The sequence below is a fragment of the Triticum urartu genome, chromosome 5A, assembly GCF_056163025.1.
Source record: "Triticum urartu cultivar PI428250 chromosome 5A, HENAU_Tu73, whole genome shotgun sequence".
Taxonomy (NCBI): domain Eukaryota; kingdom Viridiplantae; phylum Streptophyta; class Magnoliopsida; order Poales; family Poaceae; genus Triticum; species Triticum urartu.
Window position 1 is genome coordinate 380,525,248 of NC_141877.1, and position 26,966 is coordinate 380,552,213.

The 26,966-nt window shown below is 44.0% G+C and overlaps 1 pseudogene across 1 annotated transcript; it reads right to left on the bottom strand.

Annotated features, from left to right (window-relative positions):
• Window positions 1-15,376: 15,376 nt before the first annotated feature.
• LOC125509101 (putative disease resistance protein RGA3) lies at window positions 15,377-23,587 on the bottom strand (annotated as a pseudogene). The gene is made up of 5 exons (XR_015604683.1): window positions 23,127-23,587; window positions 20,949-22,094; window positions 17,077-18,284; window positions 16,165-16,327; window positions 15,377-15,942 (listed from the first exon to the last, which is right to left on the bottom strand). The product of XR_015604683.1 is annotated as a putative disease resistance protein RGA3 (transcript).
• Window positions 23,588-26,966: the final 3,379 nt, after the last annotated feature.

A 26,966-nucleotide genomic window follows, 5' to 3' on the forward strand; every position in this document is an offset into this window, starting at 1 on the left:
AGAGAACTCTGCATATGGCAGATTATCGTCCCAACTAGATCCATAATCTAGCGCACAAGCTCTCAGCATATCCTCCAAAATCTGATTGACTCTCTCGGTCTGTCCATCTGTCTGCGGATGAAAAGCTGTACTAAATTCTAGCCTAGTACCCAAAGTCTCATGCAACTGCTTCAAGAACTTTGAGGTAAACTGGGTTCCTCTATCTGATACGATGCTCCTCGGAACTCCATGCAGACATACGATCCTGGTCATGTATATCTTTGCCAACTTAGCACTGGTGTAAGTGGTCTTTACTGGGATGAAATGAGCTACCTTCGTCAATCGATCAACTACAACCTAAATCGAGTCATAGCCTGAATGAGTCCTTGGTAATCCCGTGATAAAATCCATTCCTAGCTTATCCCACTTCCATTCGGGTATCGGCAATGGTTGTAACAATCCTGCTGGCTTCTGATGCTCTGCCTTTACTCTCTGACATACGTCACAAACTGCTACATACTCCGCAATATCTTTCTTCATTCCGGTCCACCAGAAAATATCCTTCAAATCCAAATACATCTTGGTATTTCCTGGGTGAATCGAATACGGTGAATCATGTGCCTCTTGCAGAATCAACTTTCTGATCTCCGGGTCATTGGGTACACAAACACGGTCTTCAAACCATAGGGTGTCGTGCTCATCCTCACGAAATCCTTTAGCTTTTCCTTCTTTCATTTTCTCCTTTATGGAAGCAATCTCTTTGTCAGTTTTCTGAGCTTCTCTGATTCTATCCATCAAAGTTGACTGAATTTCCAACGCTGCTACATAGCCTCTCGGAACTATCTCCAAACATAGTTCACGAAGATTTTCTGCTAACTCCTTGGGTATTTCTCCCGTCATTAACGTATTGACATGGCTCTTGCGGCTTGATGCATCAGCTACTACATTAGCTTTTCTGGGATGGTAATGTAATTTCATACCATAATCCTTGATGAGCTCCAACCATCTCCTTTGTCTGAGGTTCAACTCCTTCTGCGTGAAAATGTACTTCAAACTCTTATGATCCGTGTACACCTCACAATGATTTCCGATGAGGAAATGTCTCCATGTATTCAAGGCATGCACTACGGCTGCTAACTCCAAATCATGCGTGGCATAATTCAATTCGTGAGGCTTCAGTTGTCGTGAAGCATACGAAACAACTCTCCCTTCCTGCATAAGCACTGCTCCAAGTCCTCGACGTGAAGCGTCGCAATACACCTCATAATCCTTGGTTTGATCTGGCAAAATCAACACCGGTGAGGTAACCAAACGGTTCTTCAATTCCTGGAAACTAGCCTCACACTCGTTAGTCCATTTGAACTTAGTATCCTTCTTCAGCAACTCCGTCATAGGCTTCGCAATCTTTGATAACTTCTCAATAAATCTCCGGTAGTATCCTGCGAGTCCAAGAAAACTCCGGATCTCTCCAACGGTAGTTGGGGCTTCCCACTTGGTCACGGTTTCAACTTTAGCGGGATCTACTGCTATACCTTCTCCGGATATAACGTGTCCGAGGAATCCTACTTCCTTCAACCAAAACTCACATTTGCTGAACTTGGCATATAATTGGTGTTCTCTGAGCTTTCCAAGTACCAAACGCAAATGCTCCTTATGCTCCTCTTCATTCTTCGAGTATACCAGGATATCATCAATGAACACTACGACGAACTTATCCAAAAACTCCATAAACACTTTGTTCATCATGTTCATAAAATAGGCAGGCGCGTTAGTCAGACCAAATGACATAACGGTATACTCATACAGTCCATATCTTGTGGTGAATGCTGTCTTCGGAATATCCTGTTCTCGAATCTTCAACTGGTGGTATCCTGATCGCAAATCGATCTTGGAAAATACTTTAGCTCCTTGCAACCGATCAAACAGATCATTGATCATTGGTAGTGGGTACTTGTTCTTGATCGTTACTTCGTTCAATCCTCGATAATCAACAACCATTCTTAACGATCCATCCTTCTTCTCCACTAGAAGTACTGGCGATCCCTAAGGCGAAGAACTTGGGCGAATATATCCCTTATCCAGTAACTCCTTAATCTGCTTCTTAATTTCCACCAAATCCTTTGATGGCATCCTATATGGTCTCTTTGATATTGGCCCAGTGCCTGGCAATAGCTCAATCAAAAACTCAATGTCTCTATCCGGTGGCATGCCTGGCAACTCTTCGGGAAATACATCAGGAAAATCCTTTACCACTGGTACTTCCTCCTGCACAACTCCTGTTAGGCAATTTACTTGTGTCATCTTTGGTACATGCCGGGATACATACTTGATCCTTCTCCCTTCTGGTGTGGTAAGCAAAATTGACTTACTAGCACACTCAATATTCCCTTCATACTTTGATAACCAATCCATGCCTAATATCACATCCAATCCTTGAGATTTCAATACTATTAGGTCTGAGGGAAAAACATAGTTACCAATCCTTAATGGTAACCGATCACACCATAGGGTAGCCACATACTCTGCTCCTGGCGAGGTTACTAACATGGGTGACCTAAGGGCTTGGGTTGGTAGGTTATACTTATCCACAAATCCCCCTTGAGATGTATGAATGCGATGCACCAGTATCAAAAAGAACGAGTGCAGTAAATGACTTAACCAAAAACTTACCTATTACTGCATCGGGCTGAGCTTCAACCTCCTCCACGCTAACGTGGTTCACCTGTCCCCTGTTGAAAGGGTTCGGCTTCTTCCCAGAACTTCCATTGCCATTTTGGCCTTCAGGACATTCATTTGCATAATGTCCTGGCTTCGAACACTTATAGCAAGTGACGTGGCTCAAGTCTTTCTTGGCTGGGGTTGATGGGGTGTTGCGGTTCTGTCCGTTGCTTCCTCCATTCCCATTACCATTCTTGGTACCATTGTGATTGTGCAAGCTACCTACTCCATGGGTATGCTGAAAATGTCCTCCCGGTCTAGGGGTAAAACGTGGCTTCTGCTAAGCTCCTGAACTATACTTTCCTTGTCCATACTTTCTCTTGCGGTTCTGAATTTGCTGTTGCTTCCCTTCAATCATAAGAGCACGATCTACCAACTCCTGGTAGTTGTTGAAGGTGGCTACCATCAACTGCATACTCAACTCATCATTCAATCCTTCCAGGAATTTCTCCTGCTTAGCTGCATCCGTAGCAACGTCATCTGGGGCATAACGTGCTAGCTTACTAAACTCCTCCACATACTGGCCAACTGTCCGTCCTCCTTGGCGCAAGTTATGAAACTCACGCTTCTTCATGGCCATTGCTCTTGCTGAAACATGGGCAGTGCGAAAAGCCTGCTGAAACTGGTCCCATGTGACAGTGTCGACTGGGACGGTGGCTGTGAAATTCTCCCACCAGGATGCTGCGGGTCCTTCTAACTGATGTGCGGCAAACTTAACCTTCTCCACATCTGTGCATCCTGCTGTGGTCAACTCCCTAGCTATGTTGCGGAGCCAATCATCTGCTACTATCGGCTCGGTGCTACTGGAAAACACCGGCGGATTTAGCCTAATAAAACGGGCTAAGTGGTCAACAGGTGGTGGTGGTGGTGGTGGGGTGTTGTTGTTGTTCCCCTGATTCTGATTCTGAACTAGCAACTGCATCAAGGTGTTCTGCTGCTGGATCAACTGGGTGAGCTCCGGCGGAAAGGCAAATCTGGGGTCACGTCTCGGAGGCATCTGAGGGTTTAGAAAAGATGAGATATAAGAATAGAGGGGGTCTAAAGAGAAAACACTACCCATATGCACATGAGGCAAAAGCACACAATTCACTTCAATCAATCAAACAAAGGCATACAATCGATCTAATTATCGCAAAGTGCTCGAGCTACTATACTTACATGGTGGACTACTACTACTGATGAGTTGGTCTACTAGAAATATTCTACGGTTGTAGACTCCATGATATCTGCTCCTGCTTCATCAACATAGTCATCATTGCTACTATCTTGTTCCGAGTCGGTGCCGTCAATGATGATGTAGTCCTCCGGGCTAAACTCCTTGGGTTCTTCGTCTTCATCAACTGGTGTCGGGCCTCCCATAAATATTCCAATCTTCATAGTTAGGTCGGCATTCTTATCCACCAATACTTCAATTTCTTCTTCATAATCTTTGCGTGTAGCCTTGAGTTCTTCCTCCAGTTCCTTGATTCTAGTCTTAGCCTTCTTCAGATCTATCATGTCGGCGCACATCTAATTCTCCTGTCGTCGAATGTGCTGGTTTAACTCCTGGATAAAAGCTGCGATTGATCTATCCTTCCTGGTGCTGATCGTCTCCCAGTGTTCATCTCGGCGCCCACAAATCTGGTAGATAGTATCCCCGAAAATAAAAGTTCTCCAAATGCTCTGAAATTTAAATATGATTTTTTGGAATATTTGGGAATATTTGGCACTGAGAACACAGCACGGGGGGCTTCCACCTGGCCACGAGGGTGGAGGGCGCGCCCCCTGCCTCGTGGGCCCATGGTGGCCCTCCTCCACTTATTCCTGCACCCACACACTCCTTCTTCCTCCCACAAACACGATTATCCAGTTCAAACCCGAGTCCAAGCTCATTTTGCTGCCATTTTTGATCTCCTTGCTCAAAGCACCTCTCACAAAACTGCTTGGGGGGATTGTTCCTTGGTATGTGACTCCTCCATTGGTCCAATTAGTTTTTGTTCTAGTGCTTTATTCATTGCAAATTTGTGCTGCCTAGGTGACCCTGTTCTTGAGCTTGCATGTCAAATTTATGTGGTTCCAAGTAGTCTTGATGCATGATATAGGCTCTAGGCACTTGTAGGAGTAGTTGCTATCAATATTGTTGAGTTTGGTTCACTTTTATTTTTGAAAGTTACTAAAAATTCAGAAATTTTTCAGAGGAAGAAATATGTTTAGGAAAATGTACCAAGGTGGATCTTCAAGGAAATAAGAGCCCATGCTTGCAATGCGTGATGCTGACGATGAGCCACCAAGGGACGCTCTAGTGCGGCCCTATGAATGGCCTTCAAAGGACTTTATGGATCGAGCGGAAATCAAGGAAGAATTTAACGCATATTTGCGCAATGCTGATCTTGTGAGCTTCGAGGAGGAAAACTGCCGCCAGTACCACTATCTCACTAGTTCCTTTGTGAGGAGGTTTGAATTTTCATCTTCACGCAATTCTCCAACTGTCTTGTTTGATCTTTATGAAAAATCTTATACGATGGACTTAGAGGATTTTACCACTGCTTGCAAACTTCCACAATGGGGTAGTGTCAGGGAACCTCGCAAATCTGAATTTAGAGATTTTCTTGCTAGTATAACTGTGGGGGAATCTAGAGATATAACACAAGCTACCATAGGGAGCATTCACTTTCCTGCTATACATTTATTTGCTCTCTTCATAGGTAGATGCATTAATGGTAAAGATGAGGCATGTCACATGTGTGTCCCTGACCTCAGTATTCTTAGGAGTGCTGTGTTAGGAGATAAATCTTATAATTTGGGAGCCATTGTTGTACGTAGGTTGCATCTTAATAGATTTAATGGAGATTTCTTTGGTGGAATTTATGCAACCCGCATAGCTATTTTTCTTGGTATAACCATACATGAAGATGATATTGAGTTGCCTCCTGCTTATTTGGATTATGAGGCTATGGTTCGTCATCAGTTTGTTGAGAGGAACGATCAGTTCCTCCAGTACCGACTAATCTTTGACAGGCGACACACCTATCACGTCGCTCTCCCTGCTTCTACTTTCTTTGACTTTCAGGCCAAAGGGAGATATTCTATAACCAGAGAGGAGGCGGAAGAGTATAAGAGGAGAGCTGAGATAGCTCGCCTCCAAGCTACAGTCCACGATGCAATGACTGCTGCATCTCAGTACGACCCCAACTACAACTTTGGATATCCGCCAGGCCATCCGTGGCATTAGACCAACTTAGGCCAACAGCCTAAGCTTGGGGGAGTACATATTTCTCACCGACATTATATTCATGTTCACACACTCATTTCTAGATGTCGGTGCTCATACTTTTTCATTGTAATATCCATGTTAGTTTATTTTCTCTTTTTATGCTTTCTTCTTGTGTGCTTAATAAACCTTAAGAAAAACCAAAAAAGTAGTTGTAGCCTTTAGCTAGTTTTAATTTCCATGCTTGTAGTAGTAATTAAAAAGAAAACCCAAAAAGATTTCCTGTTCTTCTTTTGCTTGTTGGGAGCTTTCCCGTGTAAATAGTTTTATTTCTTTTCTTTTCTTTGGGGGTCGATAGGATAAGACCGTGATTAAATTGTTGAAGTGGCTCTTATATGCATTATTGTTGAACTGACAAAAGAACCCATATTGCCTTGTCTTCTCCTGTTTATTGAATGCTTGCAGATTCCAGCTTAGTCCAATGCACGTGCACTATTATTATTATCCACATCGTTCGGTCGTGCAAGTGAAAGGCAATTATGACGATATATGATGGGCTGACTGAGATGAGAAAAGCTGGTATGAACTCGACCTCTCTTGTTTTTGTAAATATGATTAGTTCATCGTTCCTGATTCAGCCTATTATGAATAAACATGTTTGCAATGACAACTAGAGATCATAGTTTCTTATGCCATGCTTAATTAGCTAGGAGCTTATAATGGTTTACCTTGCGTGCTAACATGCTATTAAAATGGTTGTGATGTGGTATGATAGGGTGGTATCCTATTTTGAACGATTCGAGTGGCTTGACTTGGCACATGTTCACGCATGTAGCTGAAACAAAATCAACATAGCCTCTACGATATTTATTTTCATGGTGCATTATATCCTACTCATGCTTGCATTCGATGTCGATTAATTTTAATGCATGTTGGTCGCTTCCCAGTCTCTTTCTAGCCTGCACCTGTACTAAGCGGGAATACTGCTTGTGCACCCAATCCCATAAACCCCAAAGTTATTCCATATGAGTCCACCATACCTACCTATATACGGTATCTACCTGCCGTTCCAAGTAAATTTGTATGTGCCAAACTCTAAACCTTCAAATAAATATCATGTTTTGTATGCTCGAATAACTCATGTATCAACTAGGGCTGTCCGTATTTTCCATGTTAGGCGGGTTATTCTCAAGAGGAGTGGACTCCGCTCCTCACTCACGAGAAAATGGTTGGCCACTGGCATGCCCAGTCCCATGCTTTATGCAAATCAAATCAAAATAATTGCAAACAAAACTCCCCCTGTGACTCTTGTTAGTTGGAGGCACTCGTTGTTTCGAGCAAGCCATGGATTGATGCTTGTTGGTGGAGGGGGAGTATAAACTTTACCATTCTATTTGGGCACCGCCTATAATGTGTGTAGCATGGAAGATATCACCATCTCTTGGTTGTTATGTTGACAATGAAGGTATACCGCTCAAAATTTTATTCACCTCTATTTCAAAACCAAGCTCTGGCACCTCTATAAATCCCTGCTTCCCTCTGCGAAGGGCCTATCTATTTACTTTTATGTTGAGTCATCATCCTCTTATTAAAAAGCACCAGTTGGAGAGCACCGCTGTCATTTGCATTCATTATTGTTAGTTTACATTGAGTATGACTTGACTGGATCTCTTTTACCATGAATACAAAGTCTAGTCAGTCCTTGGTCTTTAAAGGTGCTCTGCATTTATGTTTTGCGGTCTCAGAAAGGGCTAGCGAGATACCATCTTGTTATATCATATTATGATTATTTTGAGAAAGTGTTGTCATCCGAGATTTATTATTATTGCTCGCTAATTGATTATGCCATTGATATGAGTAAACATGAGACCTAGGCGTTATTGTGAATATGGTTAGTTCATAATCTTTGCTGAAAACTTGAATGCTGACTTTACATATTTACAACAACAAGAGCAAACAGAGTTTGTAATTTTTTTCTTTATCACTTTCAGTTTGTCAACTGAATTGCTTGAGGACAAGCAAAGGTTTAAGCTTGGGGGACTTGATACGTCTCCGTCGTATCTACTTTTCCAAACACTTTTGCCCTTGTTTTGGACTCTAACTTGCATGATTTGAATGGAACTAACCTGGACTGACGTTGTTTTCAGCAGAATTGCCATGGTGTTATTTATGTGCAGAAACAAAAGTTCTCGGAATGACCTGAAACTCCACGGAGTGTCTTTTTGGAAATAATAAAAAATATTGGCAAAAGATCAAGACCAGGGGGCCCACACCCTAGCCACGAGGGTGGGGGCGCGCCTGCCCCCTACCTCGTGGGCCCCCTGGAGCTCCTCCGACCTCAACTCCAACTCTATATATTCACTTTCAGAGAGAAAAAAATCAAGGAGAAGGATTCATCGTGTTTTACGATATGGAGCCGCCGCCAAGCCCTAAAACCTCTTGGGAGGGCTGATCTAGAGTCCGTTCAGGGCTCCGGAGAGGGGAATCCGTCGCCATTGTCATCATCAACCATCCTCCATCACCAATTTCATGATGCTCACCGCCGTGCGTGAGTAATTCCATCGTAGGCTTACTGGACGGTGATGGGTTGGATGAGATTTATCATGTAATCGAGTTAGTTTTGTTAGGGTTTGATCCCTAGTATCCACTATGTTCTGAGATTGATGTTGCTATGACTTTGCTATTCTTAATGCTTGTCACTAGGGCCCGAGTGCCATGATTTCAGATCTGAACCTATTATGTTTTCATCAATATATGAGAGTTCTTGATCCTATCTTGCAAGTCTATAGTCACCTACTATGTGTTATGATCCGGCAACCCCGAAGTGACAATAATCGGGACCACTCCCGGTGATGACCGTAGTTTGAGGAGTTCATGTATTCACTATGTGTTAATGCTTTGGTCCGGTACTCTATTAAAAGGAGGCCTTAATATCCCTTAGTTTCCATTAGGACCCCGCTGCCACGGGAGGGTAGGACAAAAGATGCCATGCAAGTTCTTTTCCATAAGCATGTATGACTATATTCGGAATACATGCCTACATTACATTTATGAATTGGAGCTAGTTCTGTGTCACCCTAGGTTATGAATGTTACATGATGAACCGCATACGGCATAATTCTCTATCACTGATCCATTGCCTACGAGCTTTCCATATATTGTTCTTCGCTTATTTACTTTTCCGTTGCTATTGTTACAACCACTACAAAATACCAAAAACATTACTTTTTATATCATTACCTTTTGTTACCGTTACCACTACTATCATATTACTTTGCTACTAAGCACTTTGCTGCAGATATTAAGTTTCCAGGTGTGGTTGAATTGACAACTCAGCTGCTAATACTTGAGAATATTCTTTGGCTCCCCTTGTGTCGAATCAATAAATTTGGGTTGAATACTCTACCCTTGAAAACTGTTGTGATCCCCTATACTTGTGGGTTATCAGGCGCCGCCGGCAGCGAGGAAGAGTAGTGCACGGTAGGTCACCACCGCTCATGTCCTAGGAAGGCCACCGCTCCTCCCCTCCCGTCGACGTCAAGCTTGGTGGGCTGACCATATTCGGCGGATTAGTCGCTTCGCGGTGACGTCGAGGCGTACAACTTCAGTTCCTGGGGCTCCGAAGGCAGAGCTCATGGAGGCGGAGCTGGAGAGTGCCAAGGCGGAACTGGAGACTATGAAGCTTCAGTTCTCGAGGCTGATGGCCGAAGATGGGACTGGACGCCGGCGATCATTTAGATTAGGCATTAATTATACTTCAGAGCCCGCCTAGGACCACTTTGATGTATTTGTAATGAAATCTATCATGTTTATATGAAATCATGTATGTTTATATGAAATCTGGCCATGTTTGTATGAATTACAGACTTGTTTGAATGAATTTCATCCGGTTGGTTCGAGTTATTGTGAAAATGTATGCAGCTGCGATTAGATGGCTGCCTACGCATCCATGTCTGCGGACTGGCCCCCTCCCCCCTATATGTAGACGGATGCGGGAGGCTTTTGCGGGTTGCCATTGGAGACTTCATTTATTAGGCGCAGTGCATTATAATAAACTAGGATGGTTTGCGAGCGTCCGGACAATTCGCCACGTCAGATTCCGACAACGCGGCCCAAAACCCCACTATACTCTCTTTGTTGTAGAACCCTCTATCATGTATTCATGTCGTCAGAGCGGACGTGACGGGACAACCGCCTACCGGCTGACCGACACAACATTCACACAGTCACGACAAACGAGAAGCCTACTCTGACTATTGCCAGCAATGAAGTAGGTCGGTCCGCCTGCTCCGGCTATTTAAGTCGGTCGGCCGTGGACGCGAGCCCTACACCACCACACTCCCGCCTCTCCTCTTCCCACCTATCCCAAATCCACACAACACCACCACCAGTGATCATGATGGGCGAGTCCGACGGCTCCAGGTGGTTCCAATGCTGTAACATCCCAAATTTTCAATTTGGAATGTTATACATAGGTCATTCATGCATATCATATTTTATCGCATTTCCGTTTTTGCGATCCTCAAAATTCTAAGCAACTCAAGGACCCTCGGAGAGAGTTGGGGATTTCATAGTTCTCATATTTGAATTTTCTCAAATATCAAAACAAGGATCACTTTGGTTTTAATTAATTTTTATCTCCAAAAATATTTCATATTAAAAATATATGAGAGGAGATAATATGACTTCTCCAAAATAAATGGAATTTGTAGGAAAATATTAAAACCAAATAAGTATTTTATTTTGGATTTTATTTTCGTTATTTTATTGGAATTAGCAAAAATATGCGTTTTTCAAAATTGCATTGGAGCCCAATTAAATGTTCACTCTGTCCGAAATATTATTAGAGGACCGTGAAAATTTATTTCGGGGTTTTTGGAGTCTGTTTAGTATTTCTTTTATTTGTTTTTCCACGTCAGGATTTATATAAAAAAAAGTTACCGACCTAACCGGGCCGTGTCCGACCTGGACTCTGACCCGGCCGGCCTTTATAAGCCACCCCGCCAGCCCACCTGACCCGCCAAACCCGCCGCCGAAACCCTAGCCAGCCGCCGTGCCCCGCCTCGATTTCCGTGCCGCGCCGCCACCGCCAGCCGCCGCCGCCCCATTCCGCCGCCCCGCCGCCGGATCCGCTCGCCGCCGCCGCCGCCAACCCCGCCGGAGCCGCCCCGACCACGCCGAACCTTGCCGAGGTAGCCGCCCGCCGCCGCCGATTTTCGTTAGAAAGCCGCTCGGTTTTTTTCGTTCGAAACCCTAGCTCTCGTTTTTTGTTTGTTTTAAGATCTGTTCCGTTTCGGTTTTTTCAGTTCGGTTAAATAGCGGACGTTCGTCCGTACGTTCGTTTTAATGAACGTTGTTAGTCAGTTAGCCGCAGACAACGAACGTTCGTTCATTAGCCTGTTCGTCTTGTTTTATTTTCCATGGTTTTTCCGCGATTATTTTCGATCGCGATTTCTGCCCTAATCTTCGTTCTAGTATAGCTTTTCGCTCGTTTATCTGAATCGGGTGAAACAAGCGCCTAGATCTTCGTCTCGAAGCCCTCTTTCTGTTTAACCAACTTAAACAAGATTTTGGTACTCTAAAATTTGACTTTAGCCCAGATTAGTAATCGGATCTTGTTTCTTTCGCAGTTTGAGTTTCGTTGCTCCGTTTGTTTTGATTCTTTTTGCAAACCGGAGTTCTTCAGCTGAACTTTCTGGTTATATCTTATTTGAGATTTACCTATGCATCTTTGCTTGATTGCATATGTATGCTATTGTTTGTTTGCGATAGAATTCCTGGAGTGCGAAGCGTGCTACTACGAGTATCTAGGATTTGCATATCGTCAGCAAGGCAAGTAACACTTTGATCATACCCCTTTGATTACCCAGTTTTATGCGTTAGTTACAACCCTCACACATTGCATGAGTAGGATCTCTTAACATGTGGGTTTGGGAAGTAGTTGATGAGGTAGGAACCTATTTCCATTTTATTATCAAACCCTTGGGAGTTACTTCTACGTTATGCTTATATTGCTATGCTATGCTCGTAGACATGGATTGGGTTTGAGTGTATCCATGACAGATGTGAGATTGTTAATTAATGGTTCAACTTAAGGTGACAACTTTAATACACATCTGGGTGGATTGCTTGTGGGCACCTGGAGAATCCAGTGTTGTCCTAGCTAGAATATCCCGGAGTACCCGTGTGATCATCCTATGGTCCGCCACCCAGGCTCAAATGGATCATAAGATTATTCATGCTAGAAACTTCCGTGTGCAGCCACAAGCCATTATGGGTTCTGGCATAGTTGAGTATGTTGTGTGACCTCTTTCAGTGATGGGCTAGCAGATGTAGGGGAAAGTAGGTGTAACGGTCCACCCAGAGTAAAGAGTTAATGGTTCTGAAAGACTATGTCTCGGTCATCCGTTTCTCAAACACCTTGTAGTGCGAGAACTCCAACGGAGGAGATTGAGTCTTGTGGGGAAAAGTGTGCAAACCTCTGCAGAGTGTATAAACTAATCATGGTTAGCCGTGTCCCCGGTTATGGACATCTTGAGTATCTAGTACTTGAATTATTGATTTGATCTCATCACTCTAAATTAATTTGTTGGGTTAATGATTACTTTAATGGGGATTGAGTTGGAGGAACCTTCTCAATGCTATTTTAACTACCATGATAGTTAAATAAAATGTATTCCTTTGTTGTAGGGAAAATTTGGCTTTTCGCAAAAACAATATAACCATAGAGCCTCCACCAGCCATATTGCATGTAGTGATAGCATTTATCTGTTCATTACTCTACTGTGTTATATTGTCAGCATATTCCATGTGCTGACCCGTTCTCAGGCTGCAACGTATCATGTTGCAGACTTTTCAGACGACGAGTAAGATGCCGTAGGTCGTTTGTCATGCACTCAGCTATGCCGTTGGAGTTGCTGGACTCGCTTTATCTTCCAAGCCTTCCGCTGTTATCGTATTTAGATGGCCTTAAACCATATTTATTGTAATAAGTTCTCTTTTGAGACATTCGTTGTAATAAGTGTGTGATTGCTACTCTGTTATAAATCCTTCGAAGTACTGGGTGTGTCAGCATTACCGATCCAAGGATGACACTGAAGCACAGAGACTTGACCGTCTGAGGTCGGGTCGCTACAAATGCGCTCCTCGATACGGGAGGAGGTCTAGATCATGGTGTCGTCACCCACGGTTTGCAGGCCCCCTCGACGTACATGACCCCCTCTAACATGAAGTTGGAGCCTATCTCCTCGAACGACAAGGATCAGAAGCCATTCGTCCTCACTGAGGCCGCTATGACAGACGACGAGTTCGCAACATATAGCGCTTAGTCGGACTTCACGAACGTTGACCTCTCTGGCCACCCTCTCCACAGTTGCCACGATTCTCCACGACGACGAGGAGCCACTGCTGTCGCGGTCACCAAGGTAGTGGAGGACGTGCCTGCGCACATTCTCGGCGGCACCTCCTCATTCACAGCCTTGTCGTGCCAGGCCCCTCATCCGGGACCGCAGCCTCCGCGAGGAGGCGCGGCGGCTTCTCCTCCTTGTTGCCTGAGGAGATGATGATCTCCTTGTTGCCTGAGGAGATGATGATCTCCTTGTTCTCAGGGGAGCCAGCCGCCGTGGAGGTCGAGGGCCCCAGAGAGCAGAGACAACAACGCCAAGATCTACACTGGAAGGAGATTCAGAGCCGCTGCATGCTGCCGTAGAGAACCACAACTTCAACACGTTGTGAGGTGGTGCAGTGTGCACTGTGTCGTGTGGACGACGCCGGAGCGGAGAGGAGTAATGCGGTGTGGTGTAGACATCGTCGGAGCCGTGCTTAAATAGGCGCAACCAGATGAACGAAAGGGAAGTCGGCTTCAATGTGGTGCACCATCCGGAGTAGGCTTCTTGGTCGTCGCATCGGCATAGAAACGGCGACGCCCGCTCATCCGGTCGTGTCGCTCTGACCGACATCAATGACGTGTGGAGTCATGTTAGCTCTGGAGCGGGCTGGCTGGCATGACTACGCGGCCACCCCTTCGTGCGGAGAGGGTTTTGGGGCGCGCGTATGTTGCGTCAGTCCAGACGTCCGCAAAGCCCCTTGGTTTGCATCCGGTTTACGGGAATTTGGACAACCAGACCCGTTCGTGGACCGGCGTGGTACCACGTTGGATGACAAATTGTGTCCATATAGCTGCATCCGGTTTTGAGGATCCGCGCTGGAGATGCTCTCACACGCTACCTTAGAGCATCTACAACTGGACCCCTCAAACCCGTCTCAAACGCCCGGACAGGCCGCCTGGTCGCTGCCCGGTCACGAAATTTGGACCTAGACGGGCCTCTCAAACCGCCTCAAACGCCCGGCACCGGCACCCCCCATATCTAGCCAAAATATGAGGCGGATATGGGGCGGTCCGGGCGCGCCCGCCACGTCGACTTGGCCCAGCTTGGCCCACGTCTGCCCCACAAATATCGTCGTCCGAAAAACCCTAGACCGCAGTCAATTCGAACTCCACTTCACTCTCCTCTCTGTCCACTCCACTTCTGATCCCCTCCAAACTCATCCGATGGCCGGCGACCGAAGCAGCGCTGCCTCCGGTGGGGACTCCGGCTCCGACGACGACTGGTCTAGCCTGCTACGCGAAGCGGACCCCGACGATGTGGAGAAGGTCATCCTCGGCATCGTATTGAGGCGTTCGGTCGTCGACCAAGGTGGATCCGGCAGCGGCGGATCCACTTCGTCAGCGCCCGGCGTCCTCCACCCTTCCTCGTTCTGCTTATATTTTATCTATGTTTGTAGTATGGATTTGCACTGTCCGCCGTTGAACTCCGTCTAATCCGATGAACTGCGCTATAATCATGTGTTTTACGCAGCGTTGCATGAATAGCATGATTTCGAGGTTTAGAATATGAGGGACGCGAGTGTGGAAGACGAAATATGAGGCGTGCCCGGTCAGTGCCCGGACGCGTCCGCAGCTGTTTGAGGGGTCGTATTTGCCAATCCGGCTGTAGATGCTCTTAGGGGCCACTTATGTTTGGGTCTGCTTTAGGTCTGTGAAATCGGTTTGTGCTCCATACTTACCTTAGCTAGACATTCCGTTGTTAGGGTTTTACACGGTTGTCCTTGACCGACCGTGTGTTCAAGGTTTTGTTTTGTTAGTTTTTCTTATTTATACCACTACATAGTGTATCAATAACTTCAAATGTAAAGACATACAATATCATAGGTGGTTATCTATAAGGGCAAATTAACTGCTAAATAATGTACTTCCTCCGTATCAAAATATAGCCTACAAAAACATCTCCTATTTTGGTACAAAGGTAGTACTTACAAGAAGGATTTAGTGTGTATAGCTCAACTCAATAACAAGTAGCTAACTCATTAATTTGCTACTTAACCAATTGGTTTTGATACGTATTTTTGGAAAGAGATCAATGTCAAGTTGCCAAATCTATGGATCAAGTTTTGAAGGAGAACTCAGCGTTCTTCTCAAGCAAAGCTATATAGAGTAAATCATTAGTCTGCTAAAAATCAAAATAGAGGTACATTTCAGGCAACCATCTAACAGATGATACATCATTGATGGCGAACCTCGATGGGTTAGAAGTAGTGAAGACACGACCCAAACTTGAAATAACACCTCACCGGGCACACTGACCGAACCATCAAGCTTTGCCTACACATAATCAAAACAGGCAGAGCAGCATGACGTAGTTAGGCAACAATCTCTCCTAACCACTGATTCATGGCCAATCTCATCACCGATAACCATGGAAACCCAACCAAGCTGAGAGGGCCGATCATGACAAATCCACATCATTAACACCTTACTGAGAGAACATTCAATCAGTTGGACTGCTGTACGACAACCCCTTGATTTGGCCCGTTACATCGTATGTTGTGCTGATATACTCCATTATATTTGATTATGTGGCCGTCATCGTTGCCTTCTATGTTGTCCGCTTCATGCACATGAACCGGTGTGTCCAATGAGCATATGTTTTCTTCAGTAATCAGCACATCTTTTATGAGGTCCTGAGGTTCTTGGCATTTTTCATTGGATTGAGTACCTATCAAAACTCACACGTAGACACATGCATGAGGTTATTATGGTTATGAATTAACCTAGTATTGATCTTTTATACTTCTCTTGGTTATGGTAAGCAAGTCCGGTTTTTTTTTAACCAGAGGGTTACCTTTCCTCCTTGTTATGGTATTTTAAAGCTACGACTCTGAACCTCTTATTCAGATGTTTGAATTGTGAGTAAAATTATCTAAAGTATTAGATATACCTGTTATCTCTCCATTCGACATCAAATTATTGTTCTTTGAAACATCTGAAGATGAGAAATATGCCAACGGTGCCCTTGAGCTTGATGCAAAGAAAGAAGAATGAGATGAAGACAATGGGAACCGGCACCCTGGAATAAGTGGTGTATCTCCAGCTTCATTTGGCTACAACAAGAAATAAGGACATTGGAATAATTAGAAGGACACCATTTTATCGAAAATAATTGACTGTCCCATTTGAATTTGTAAGATGCAGACCTCTAGGTATTCTCTGTGACCTATGTAGTGAACTAGTGGAAAGTGACTGCGATGCATGTTGAGGTACCCAATGAGATTACTTCAATGAAGAAATCAATTCCAGTTTGAGTACAACTAACAACAACACAAAGGCGTTAAAAAATACACAAAGGTATCACTTTTTCAGCATTTTTAATTGCTACTGACAACAGTGGTTCAAATTTGCATAATAATTTTGTACATCATCAGGAACTCAATCTATATTAAAAAAAGGCAGCCCGGTGCATGTAGCTCCCGCTTGCGCAGGGTCTGGGGAAGGGTCCGACCACTTTGGGTATATCATCAGGAACTCAAACTATATTTAAAAAAGGGCAGCCCAGTGCATGTAGCTCCCGCTTGCGCGGGATCCGGGGAAGGGTCCGACCACTTTGGGTCTATTGTACGCAGCCTTTCCCTACATTTCTGCAAGAGGCTGTTTCCAGGACTTGAACTAACAAGGACTTGAGCAGCTCAGATTAAACTAACAAGGCAGCAGCTTTACCACTGCGCCAAGGCTCCCCTTCAGGAACTCAATCTATAGCAGAACTAAAACAAGGGTCATTGTAAAACACAAATTGGAAGGAAACAGTACACACTTGTTAGTTTAATCTAGGAAACATACATGACAAGGAATGTACCTTAGTAATAACTTCAGGCACTACATCCAAGTGCGAAGCAGATGCCAATATCTTCTTTCCTTTCAGATCTCCAATCGCAGGCTCCTCCAGAATGATCTCTGAGATATCAATACTTAATCTGAGCTGCTCATCTTGCTCTGAAAGTTGGTGAGATGGCGAACTCCCAGAGCTGCTAGAACAGGATTACCATCCTGGCACCCAGAAACGTCGAGATTTTGGAGCTTTTTAAGGCACAGTGGCAGATATTCAAGACTAGTGCAGTTTGAGAGATTCAGAAACTGAAGAGAAGTAAGGCGTTCAAAGGAACCAAGAATTTTAAGATCAGGACAAGATGAAAGATTTAGGGCTTTCAAATATGCAAGCTGACCAAATGATTGGGGGAGCTCCTCAAGTTTAGAACATTCTGATAGATTCAGATATTGAAGTGAACAAATGTTGCCAAAAAACTCAGGCAGCATTTGGAACTCGAAACCACTTAAGTTCAGATCTACAAGAGAACAAAGGCTAGCAAATGATTGCAGTAGTCTATTAGGTAATGTCGGAAGCTTAGAACACCGTGACAGGTTCAAGAAACGAAGTTTGGTGAGGTTTTCAATAGATTCAGGGAAGCTTCTAACTTCAGGACAGCATGAGAGGTTTAGGTAATGTAAGTCATGCAGCAAATCAAGGCTTTTCAATTCCTGAAGTTTCTGGCAACCTTGGAGATTCAAATAATTCAGGCCCTTTAAGTTGCTGAGGAAGGATGGCAATTCCATGAGTTCAGTTTCTGAAAGATCCAATGCTTGTAGCTTATTAAAGCTACTAATTTGAGGAGGGAGTGTTGTAATGGACAAAGTGGAAGCATCAAGATACCTCAGCTGTTTAAGCTGAAAAACAGGAGCAGGTATCTCATTAACAGAACATTCACTGAGATCCAGAACACGCAGATACTTGTTAACTGAAAAAACTTTGCTGACATCTTCCAATTCTGTACCACTAGTCTTGAAAATGAGTGACCTTGCCTTGGAAGGCCAAGCCTTGCTATCTATTGACTGTAAGCTTGAAGCTGACACCTGTGCGTAACGATAATCACAAAATCTATTATGGCGATCATTCTCCGTGTCCAAAATCACAAGGATATCTTCACCAGCAACTGACCTAGCAAGATCATGTGCCAAATCATGCATGCAGAGCATTTCCTCTGATGCATTGAATATTTCTCCAGCAGTCTGTAGAGGACGTTAATTAGTTTACATACTTAAAAATATACAAACTCCCACCTTATTATGGAATTCATGAATATTATTTCTGGGCATAATTTAGTCATGCCTTGGTGCGGTTACATGTTTAGTTGATTTTAGCAAAGAATAAACAGAAGATAAGTTCACACTTGCTTGCAAGGGTTTATCTGAATACACTGATATCATGTCCGTTTGATGCAAATATTAAAACCATACGTTTGTGTTGCATATTATTGGGGGTTCATGCCAAATCATGCTTCATCAATATAATCTTGAGATTTAATCTAACAAGAAAATAAAATTTATCGATGTCATCTTTTTTGGCTTCAGACGCCTATACCTGGATAGGAGTGCAGACAACATAGAGAAGTACAAGATGGCGAAGAAGGCCGCAAAGCGAGCTGTTGGTGAAGCAAGGGGTCGGGCATATGACGACCTCTACCAACGGTTAGGCACGAAGGAAGGTGAAAGGGACATCTATAAGATGGCCAAGATCCGAGAGAGGAAGACGAGGGATATTGGCCAAGTCAAATGCATCAAGGACGGAGCAGGCCAACTCTTGGTGAAGGACGAGGAGATTAAGCATAGATGGCGGGAGTACTTCGACAAGCTGTTCAATGGGGAGAGTGAGAGTTCTACCATTGAACTGGGAGACTCCTTTGATGAGACCAGCATGTGTTTTGTGCAGCGAATCCAGGAGTCTGAGGTGAAGGAGGCTTTAAAAAGGATGAAAGGAGGCAAGGCGATGGGCCCTGATTGTATCCCCATTGAGGTGTGGAAAGGTCTCGGGGACATAGCGATAGTATGGCTAACCAAGCTTTTCAACCTCATTTTTCAGGCAAACAAGATGCCAGAAGAATGGAGACGGAGTATATTAGTACCAATCTTCAAGAACAAGGGGGATGTTCAGAGTTGTACTAATTACCGTGGAATTAAGCTGATGAGCCATACAATGAAGCTATGGGAGAGAGTCATTGAGCACCGCTTAAGAAGAATGACAAGCGTGACCAAAAATCAGTTTGGTTTCATGCCTGGGAAGTCGACCATGGAAGCCATTTTCTTGGTACGACAACTTATGGAGAGATATAGGGAGCAAAAGAAGGACTTGCATATGGTGTTCATTGACTTGGAGAAGGCCTATGATAAGATACCGCGGAATGTCATGTGGTGGGCCTTGGAGAAACACAAAGTCCCAGCAAAGTACATTACCCTCATCAAGGACATGTACGATAATGTTGTGACAAGTGTTCGAACAAGTGATGTCGACACCGATGACTTCCCGATTAAGATAGGACTGCATCAGGGGTCAGCTTTGAGCCCTTATCTTTTTGCATTGGTGATGGATGAGGTCACAAGGGATATACAAGGAGATATCCCATGGTGTATGCTCTTTGCGGATGATGTGGTGCTAGTTGACGATAGTCGGACGGGGGTAAATAGGAAGTTAGAGTTATGGAGACAAACCTTGGAATCGAAAGGGTTTAGGCTTAGTAGAACTAAAACCGAGTACATGATGTGCGGTTTCAGTACTACTAGGTGTGAGGAGGAGGAGGTTAGCCTTGATGGCCAGGTGGTACCTCGGAAGGACACCTTTCGGTATTTGGGGTCAATGTTGCAGGAGGATGGGGGTATTGATGAAGATGTGAACCATCGAATCAAAGCCGGATGGATGAAGTGGCGCCAAACTTCTGGCATTCTCTATGACAAGAGAGTGCCACAAAAGCTAAAAGGCAAGTTCTACAGGACGGCGGTTCGACCCGCAATGTTGTATGGCGCGGAGTGTTGGCCGACTAAAAGGCGACATGTTCAACAGTTAGGTGTGGCGGAGATGCGTATGTTGAGATGGATGTGTGGCCACACGAGGAAGGATCGAGTCTGGAATGATGATATACGAGATAGAGTTGGGGTAGCACCAATTAAGGAGAAGCTTGTCCAACATCGTCTGAGATGGTTTGGGCATATTCAGCGCAGGCCTCCAGAAGCTCCAGTGCATAGCGAACGGCTAAAGCGTGCGGAGAATGTCAAGAGAGGGCGGGGTAGACCGAATTTGACATGGGGGGAGTCCGTTAAGAGAGACCTGAAGGATTGGAGTATCACCAAAGAGCTAGCTATGGACAGGGGTGCGTGGAAGCTTGCTATCCATGTGCCAGAGCCATGAGTTGGTTGCGAGATCTTATGGGTTTCACCTCTAGCCTACCCCAACTTGTTTGGGACTAAAGGCTTTGTTGTTGTTGTTGTTGTTGTTGATGATGTCATCTTTTTTGTCCTAAATTTACCATGCGGCTTAAAAAGTCTATTGCTTTCAATAGCACGATATATGCCTTAATCGTGCTGGTTTCAGATGTCCTCACAGTAACCAACCTTAGTAATGTCGCAAATTTCGAATCAGTTATCATATAAAACACGATGTTCCTATGCAAGCTTTCTTTGCAGTAATTCCATTTGCACAAAGCTTATGAGAAGCTACAAATATTTCCGCACAACAAAAAAAAAACTACAAATATTAATAAAACAATGGCCCTTGTGAGTTGTTTGATTTCTGGAATGACGGAGAATATTGATGATGCACGTGGTCAGATTCACCATTTTGTACATGCATCACAGTATAGAACATAACAAGCAATAACAAAGGTATGGCTCCAAAGAACTTACTTGATGCCTTCCTATAACTTGAAGGAAATATATTGCTTTAAGTTCGTCAATATACTTCTCAGCAGTTACATCAAGAGGTAAGGTTCCATGTCTGGACTCAATCATGTCAAGTGCAATCCATTGCTGAATAAGTTTTTTCTTGTCCATGACAGATCCTTTAGGGAAGATTGAACAGTATACAAAGCATAATCTTAGTTCGTGAGGCATATTGTAATATATTATCTTGAATGATGGAAATAGTGGTGAAATTTTGTCTTCGGGATAATCTTCCTCTATCTTCCACATATCTTTATCCTTGGCAGCTTTCCAGATCTCACGCCTCTGTCGTTGAGCATTCACCACAGATCCAAGAAAGTTAGCAACCAAAGGTGTGCCGCCACACCTTCTAACAATTTCTTCTCCGTATTCCCTGAACAGTGGATCACCACGCCCAGTCATTGCCCTTTGTGAGAATATACTCAAACAATCATCTTCAGATAATGCAGACAACTTGTAAGGTGGAACAGTAGACACCAACTCAGCAACTTTATAGCTATGGGTGGTCACTACAATCTTGCTTTCTGTCTGTATACCTGTGAGCAACATCTGCTTCAGCTCATTCACTTCTTCATCTTTACCCCACAAGTCGTCTAATACTATTAAGCAGCTATACTTATTAAGTATGGTTTGAACGGCATTCTTAATTGATTGTAATTGCATATTTCCCTCAATCCTTTCGGTAGTTTGTGAAACTATATCCCTCCCGATTTTTTCAAGGCTGACATTACCCATGGAAACATGAACCCATATCCTGAAGCTGAATGCCTTTGTTCTGGCATCATTGAAAACTAGCTGTGCAAGGCTTGTTTTCCCAAGACCCATGGGCCCTACTATAGAAATAATGGAAATCTCACCGACACTTTTCTGCATTATAATGTCCATGAGATTTTCTAAGTCTCTATCTCTCCCAAAAAGAATAATGTCACTATTTCTGTATGATGTTGTCTGCTTCTCATCAAAATCCACCACTGAGTTAATATGTGAAATGAAATGATATTGATTTGGCAAGTGTTGCCTTGTCTGCAACAACTCTCTCTTGGATTTCATCTTATGAACCATGCTAACTTTCGAAATCACGGGATTGGAAAGTGAGCAGAACAATGATCCCTGAAAATTTATAAGCAGTTTTACTTAAAAATCAACATCTTTGCTGCTATAACAAAATCTGTAAGCTTGCTAAATGTCATCACAGAGTGACTAGCAAAAGGCAGATAAGAAGTGCTTGTGCTACATGCCATAACAAAACCAAAATCCAAAATGTTGGGTTAAAGTTGCAATCGCATAACAATTCGTTGCTTCTTATGGCAGGAGTGGAAGAACCACGATCCTTGGTAAGCAGTACCTTACCATGGCAAACAAGAACTTGTTTCTCACTGCCCCTCAATGATTAATTCTTTACTATCTGGCCAAGTTAAAACAAAATGTTCTTGTCCCACTCCAGTTTACATGCTCAAGATTTTGGAGACCTATATGTTGAGAGCTCTATACATTCACTGCATATTATGGTAAAAGATAGCGACTACGCGACTGCTTGCTGTTCGTCTGCTTCCTCTATGTCTGCGTCGCCCTCATCATCACCATGTCCACCGACGCCGAACGTGCCGCCGCCGAGAAGCTCAAGGCCGGCAGAAGGCCGCCGAGGACACCGCTGCTGCCGCCACCGCCGCGGCGGCTTCTGCATGGCCTACTGGAGGGTATAACACGTATATCCCTCCTGATTATTTCCGTATTAGCAGTACTAGCATTATGTGTAGATCTGTCTACTGTTTGCGTAGTACGTGCTCGTTTAGATCAGTATCAGTATGTTGCTAATTCTGTCAATGCCATGCTGGTCATCTATTTATGGATTAAATTAGTCGAAAAATTGCCTATTTACTCAGCATCATGTGCGCCATCGACCAGCGTTGCTGGCATGCACTGCTAATACATATCTTTTTAAAGGGAAACCTACTAAGACATGTTATGAATTTGGATTAGAAAAATCAAGTATTGACAAACATGGATAACAAGATGTTAGTGAGTTGACATTATTGCAGAAATTCGTGGGCGAAATCATAACTCCTGGGAAGAAGAGTTGAAACTCTTCAGATCTGGTCCAAATCGTACAAGAAACTATTTACTCAGACCAAACTATTTTACCTTCTGAGCATAGCTGCTGCTCCCTTCAAACTGCTCCTTGGAAGAGTAGTAGTCGTCAACCATGTCTTCGATGTCGAAGGCCAGGGACTTGATCTGGGCGAGCCAGTGCCGCAGATTCGCCCTCTCGCTTCCGAAGGAGTTCCTCTCCGCATTTTTCAGCAGGTCTTCTAGGTACACCAGAGTGTCCTTTATGCTCTCCAGGTCGTCGCTGAAACTGCAGCACAGCGTGACCTCGCCCTGCGCGGCGCCGATGATTTCGCCGATCTTGCGGGCGACCTGGCTCACAGCCGCGGCCGCGAGCATCTCCGTACCAACCATAGCTGGAAGTGAGGGGGTGGAGCAAGAGCAGAGCACAACCAGAAGATGCGGCCGGCAATGGAGGCTTTGAGCTGAACTAGGACTATCCACCGAGTTATTTGTCATTTTCATCACTTTTGTTTTAGATCGATTGGTTTCTTGACTTTGACTTTTCAAAGTCTCGATGGTGGACAAAGATGTAGTAGAACCAACTCTTCAAATGTTTTTTTAAGAGAGTACAAACGCAGATGTAGGTGAAGAAACCTACACATCGTGTGGATTTCCTATCAGCATGATACTCGTGCGTTGCCAGGAAGCCATTGGCTTAGGAGGTGGTCAAATAACGTTAATCCTGTGTCCGTTGCATAATTTATGATTAGTAAAGATATCAAAGATATGGTGAGGGGCGTGCATTGTTAGAGAATTTTAAATGAGCACGGTAGAGAAACTAAAATTAAGATCGATTTTGAGTTGAAATCACAATTTTGTGCTTGTTATTTGTGCCTTCTAAAAAAAAAGTTGGTCTCACATAAAAATAGTGTATTTATTTATTTATGATAGATCTCACATGTGAGTAAAGTATATTTGTTACCAGGCAGCAAGCCTGGTAAGCTATCTCAAAAACAACATCAAAAAGTAAAGTATATTTGTTTATATCTCTTTTGGAAGATTGCTAGTTCCACATTTGGGGATGCTGGTGTGTTTATTTCAAAAGAATGTTGGACCTACATGTGAACTCACCACCAACTCTAATCTTTATAAGTAGGAAAGATTACAATTTTAAATGGCATGTCAGTATGTCACCCGTCTGGTCCAAACTTTTTTAACGAGACCATCCCAACTCAAGTCTAAATTGGGGCTGCTAAGGGCTTTTTAGTTCACTCCTCTAATCGGCACCTAGTCGAAATTAAACCGAATAGTGGAGTAAAAGTTTTACTCCTTTGCCTCGCGGGCGCCTAAAATCACTTGACCTCGAGGTGGTCGAGTAAACATTGCGCCCACTTTTCCAGCGGCCACCCCCACTACATCGGCGCCGACACACCTGTCATCGACTGTCCACTGCCTCCGCCGCTACCTCGTCGCATCCCTTGGCCCTAACCGCCTTTCTACCAAAGTCCGAGCCATTCACCGCCATCGTCGTCGTCATCAGGGATGAGCTGAAACACCGTCGCCGCCGCATCGACCGATTCGTCGGAAACCGCCTCAGATCTTCTTCCTCGTTGGCTACCCAGCATCTCACCGTGCTTGCGCACCTTAACCGGCCATCCACACGCCCCGCCGCCCGCTAGTTTGGGCTCAACTCCGCCGGCTAGCTGGTAGACCTCCACCGCCTTGCAAGTGTACGACGTTTTGCCTAGGTGAGTATTTTTTTTTTATGTTTTGTCTCGTGTTTGGTCCAATTGAATTGAACTGAATTGTTTCAACTGAAGATGAAGAGGACGAGAGAGATGATCTTTGAGGACTATCTTCAAGGACTCATCGTCATCTGAGGAGGAATAATGACGATGACTTCAAAATTGTCGTTGGCATGATTTTCAACAATGATATTAGGCGGCTGAGGAGAGGATTGCACTTTGGCCGCATACAACTCAACCGTGATAGGGCGGAGGGCCATGCCAAGATTATGAGATATTATTTTGACCATAATCTGACCTATCCAGAGAAGTATTTTTGCCGCCGCTTTTGTATGCACACAAGTCTCTTTCTCACCATTGCAAAAGTCATGGAGAAGTATGATGATTTGTTCAAGCTTAGAAGGAATGCATGCAGAAAAATGAAGTGTGAGCCCTTTGATGAAGTGTATTACGGTTGTTCGAGTTCTAGCATATGGGTGTTCGGCTGATGCATTAACAACTATGTCCGCATTGGAGAAGGTACAATCTTGGAGGACGTTCGAAGGTTAACAAAAGTACTTGATGTCTTTGAGGCAGAGTACTTGAGGGAACCCAGCAAGGAAGACACCGAGAGGCTGTTGGCAGCGAGTGAAGAAAGAGGATGGCCTTGGATGCTAAGATCAGTTGACTGCACGCACTGGACCTAGAAGAGTTCTCTTGCGGGATGGAAAGGTCAGTACAAAGGCCACTACAATGATCCAATGATCATTCTTGAGGTTGTTGCATCTGAGGATCTATGGATCTGACATTCATTCTTTGGATTGCCTGAAGACACCGAGAGGCTGTTGGCAGCGAGTGAAGAAAGAGGATGGCCTTGGATGCTAAGATCAGTTGACTGCACGCACTGGACCTAGAAGAGTTCTCTTGCGGGATGGAAAGGTCAGTACAAAGGCCACTACAATGATCCAATGATCATTCTTGAGGTTGTTGCATCTGAGGATCTATGGATCTGACATTCATTCTTTGGATTGCCTGGCTCTCACAATTACCTAAATGTACTATCGATATCATGTAACACCCGGATAATTAAGGTACATTAATCATATGCTAATGATGCCATGTCACCACGATTACTGTTGTTAAACTCACATTGGTTTGAATCTGGTCCAAATTCAATTTTAAAATAAAGTCAAAAATAAAAGTTTTCAAATGTCAAAACTAAAATGTGCAAACTATGGAAAATAATTCGTAAATATTATTAGTGAAGAAACCAAATTCTTATAAAATGTTTAGGTGCTCAAAAATAAATAAAACAATGTCTTAAAAAATTGTATAAATGCCTTTTATAATTTCTAAAATAGCAAACTACTTTAAATAAAGTCCAAACTTTTTGTGGCACTGTATATAATTGCATCTCTAATTTGAGGCCAAGTCTCATTTTTCTTAAAGGTCATTTGCTATTTGAAAATGAATTAGAATAGAAACTATAAAAGAAAAATTATGGCAGAAAAGAAAAGGAGGAGGACCTAAGTGTCGGTGTCAAAACCGGCGGATCTCGGGTAGGGGGTCCCGAACTATGCGTCTAGGATCGATGGTAACAGGAGACATGGGACACGATGTTTACCCAGGTCCGGGCCCTCTCTATGGAGGTAATACCCTACTTCCTGCTTGATTGATCTTGATGAATATGAGTATTATAAGAGTTGATCTACCACGAGATCATAATGGCTAAACCCTAGAAGTCTAGCCTATATGGGTATGGTAATGAGTATATGTGGTATCCTTTCCGGACTACCCCCTTCGGTTTATATAGACACCAAGAGGATCTAGGGTTTACATGGAGTCGGTTACATAAGAAGGAATCTTTGGTCACCAAGCTTGCCTTCCACGCCAAGTAGAGTCCAATCCGGACACGGTACAGTCTTCGGTCTTCATGTCTTCACAGCCCATCAGTCCGGCCCATGGATAACAGGCCGGATGCCCGAGGACCCCTTAGTCCAGGACTCCCTCAGTAGCCCCCAAAACAGTCTTCAATAGCGAGGTGCTCGGCACACATATTATGCTCGGCATTACAAGGCGGGTTCTCCCTTCGATGATCTCCAAGTAATGTATTCGGCCATTGATCCAATATCGCCTCCTTGGCTTCTGCGCATTGAATAATCTTTGTCCTCCACGTGTCGAGTGAATGTGGAAAGTCAGGGTATTTTTG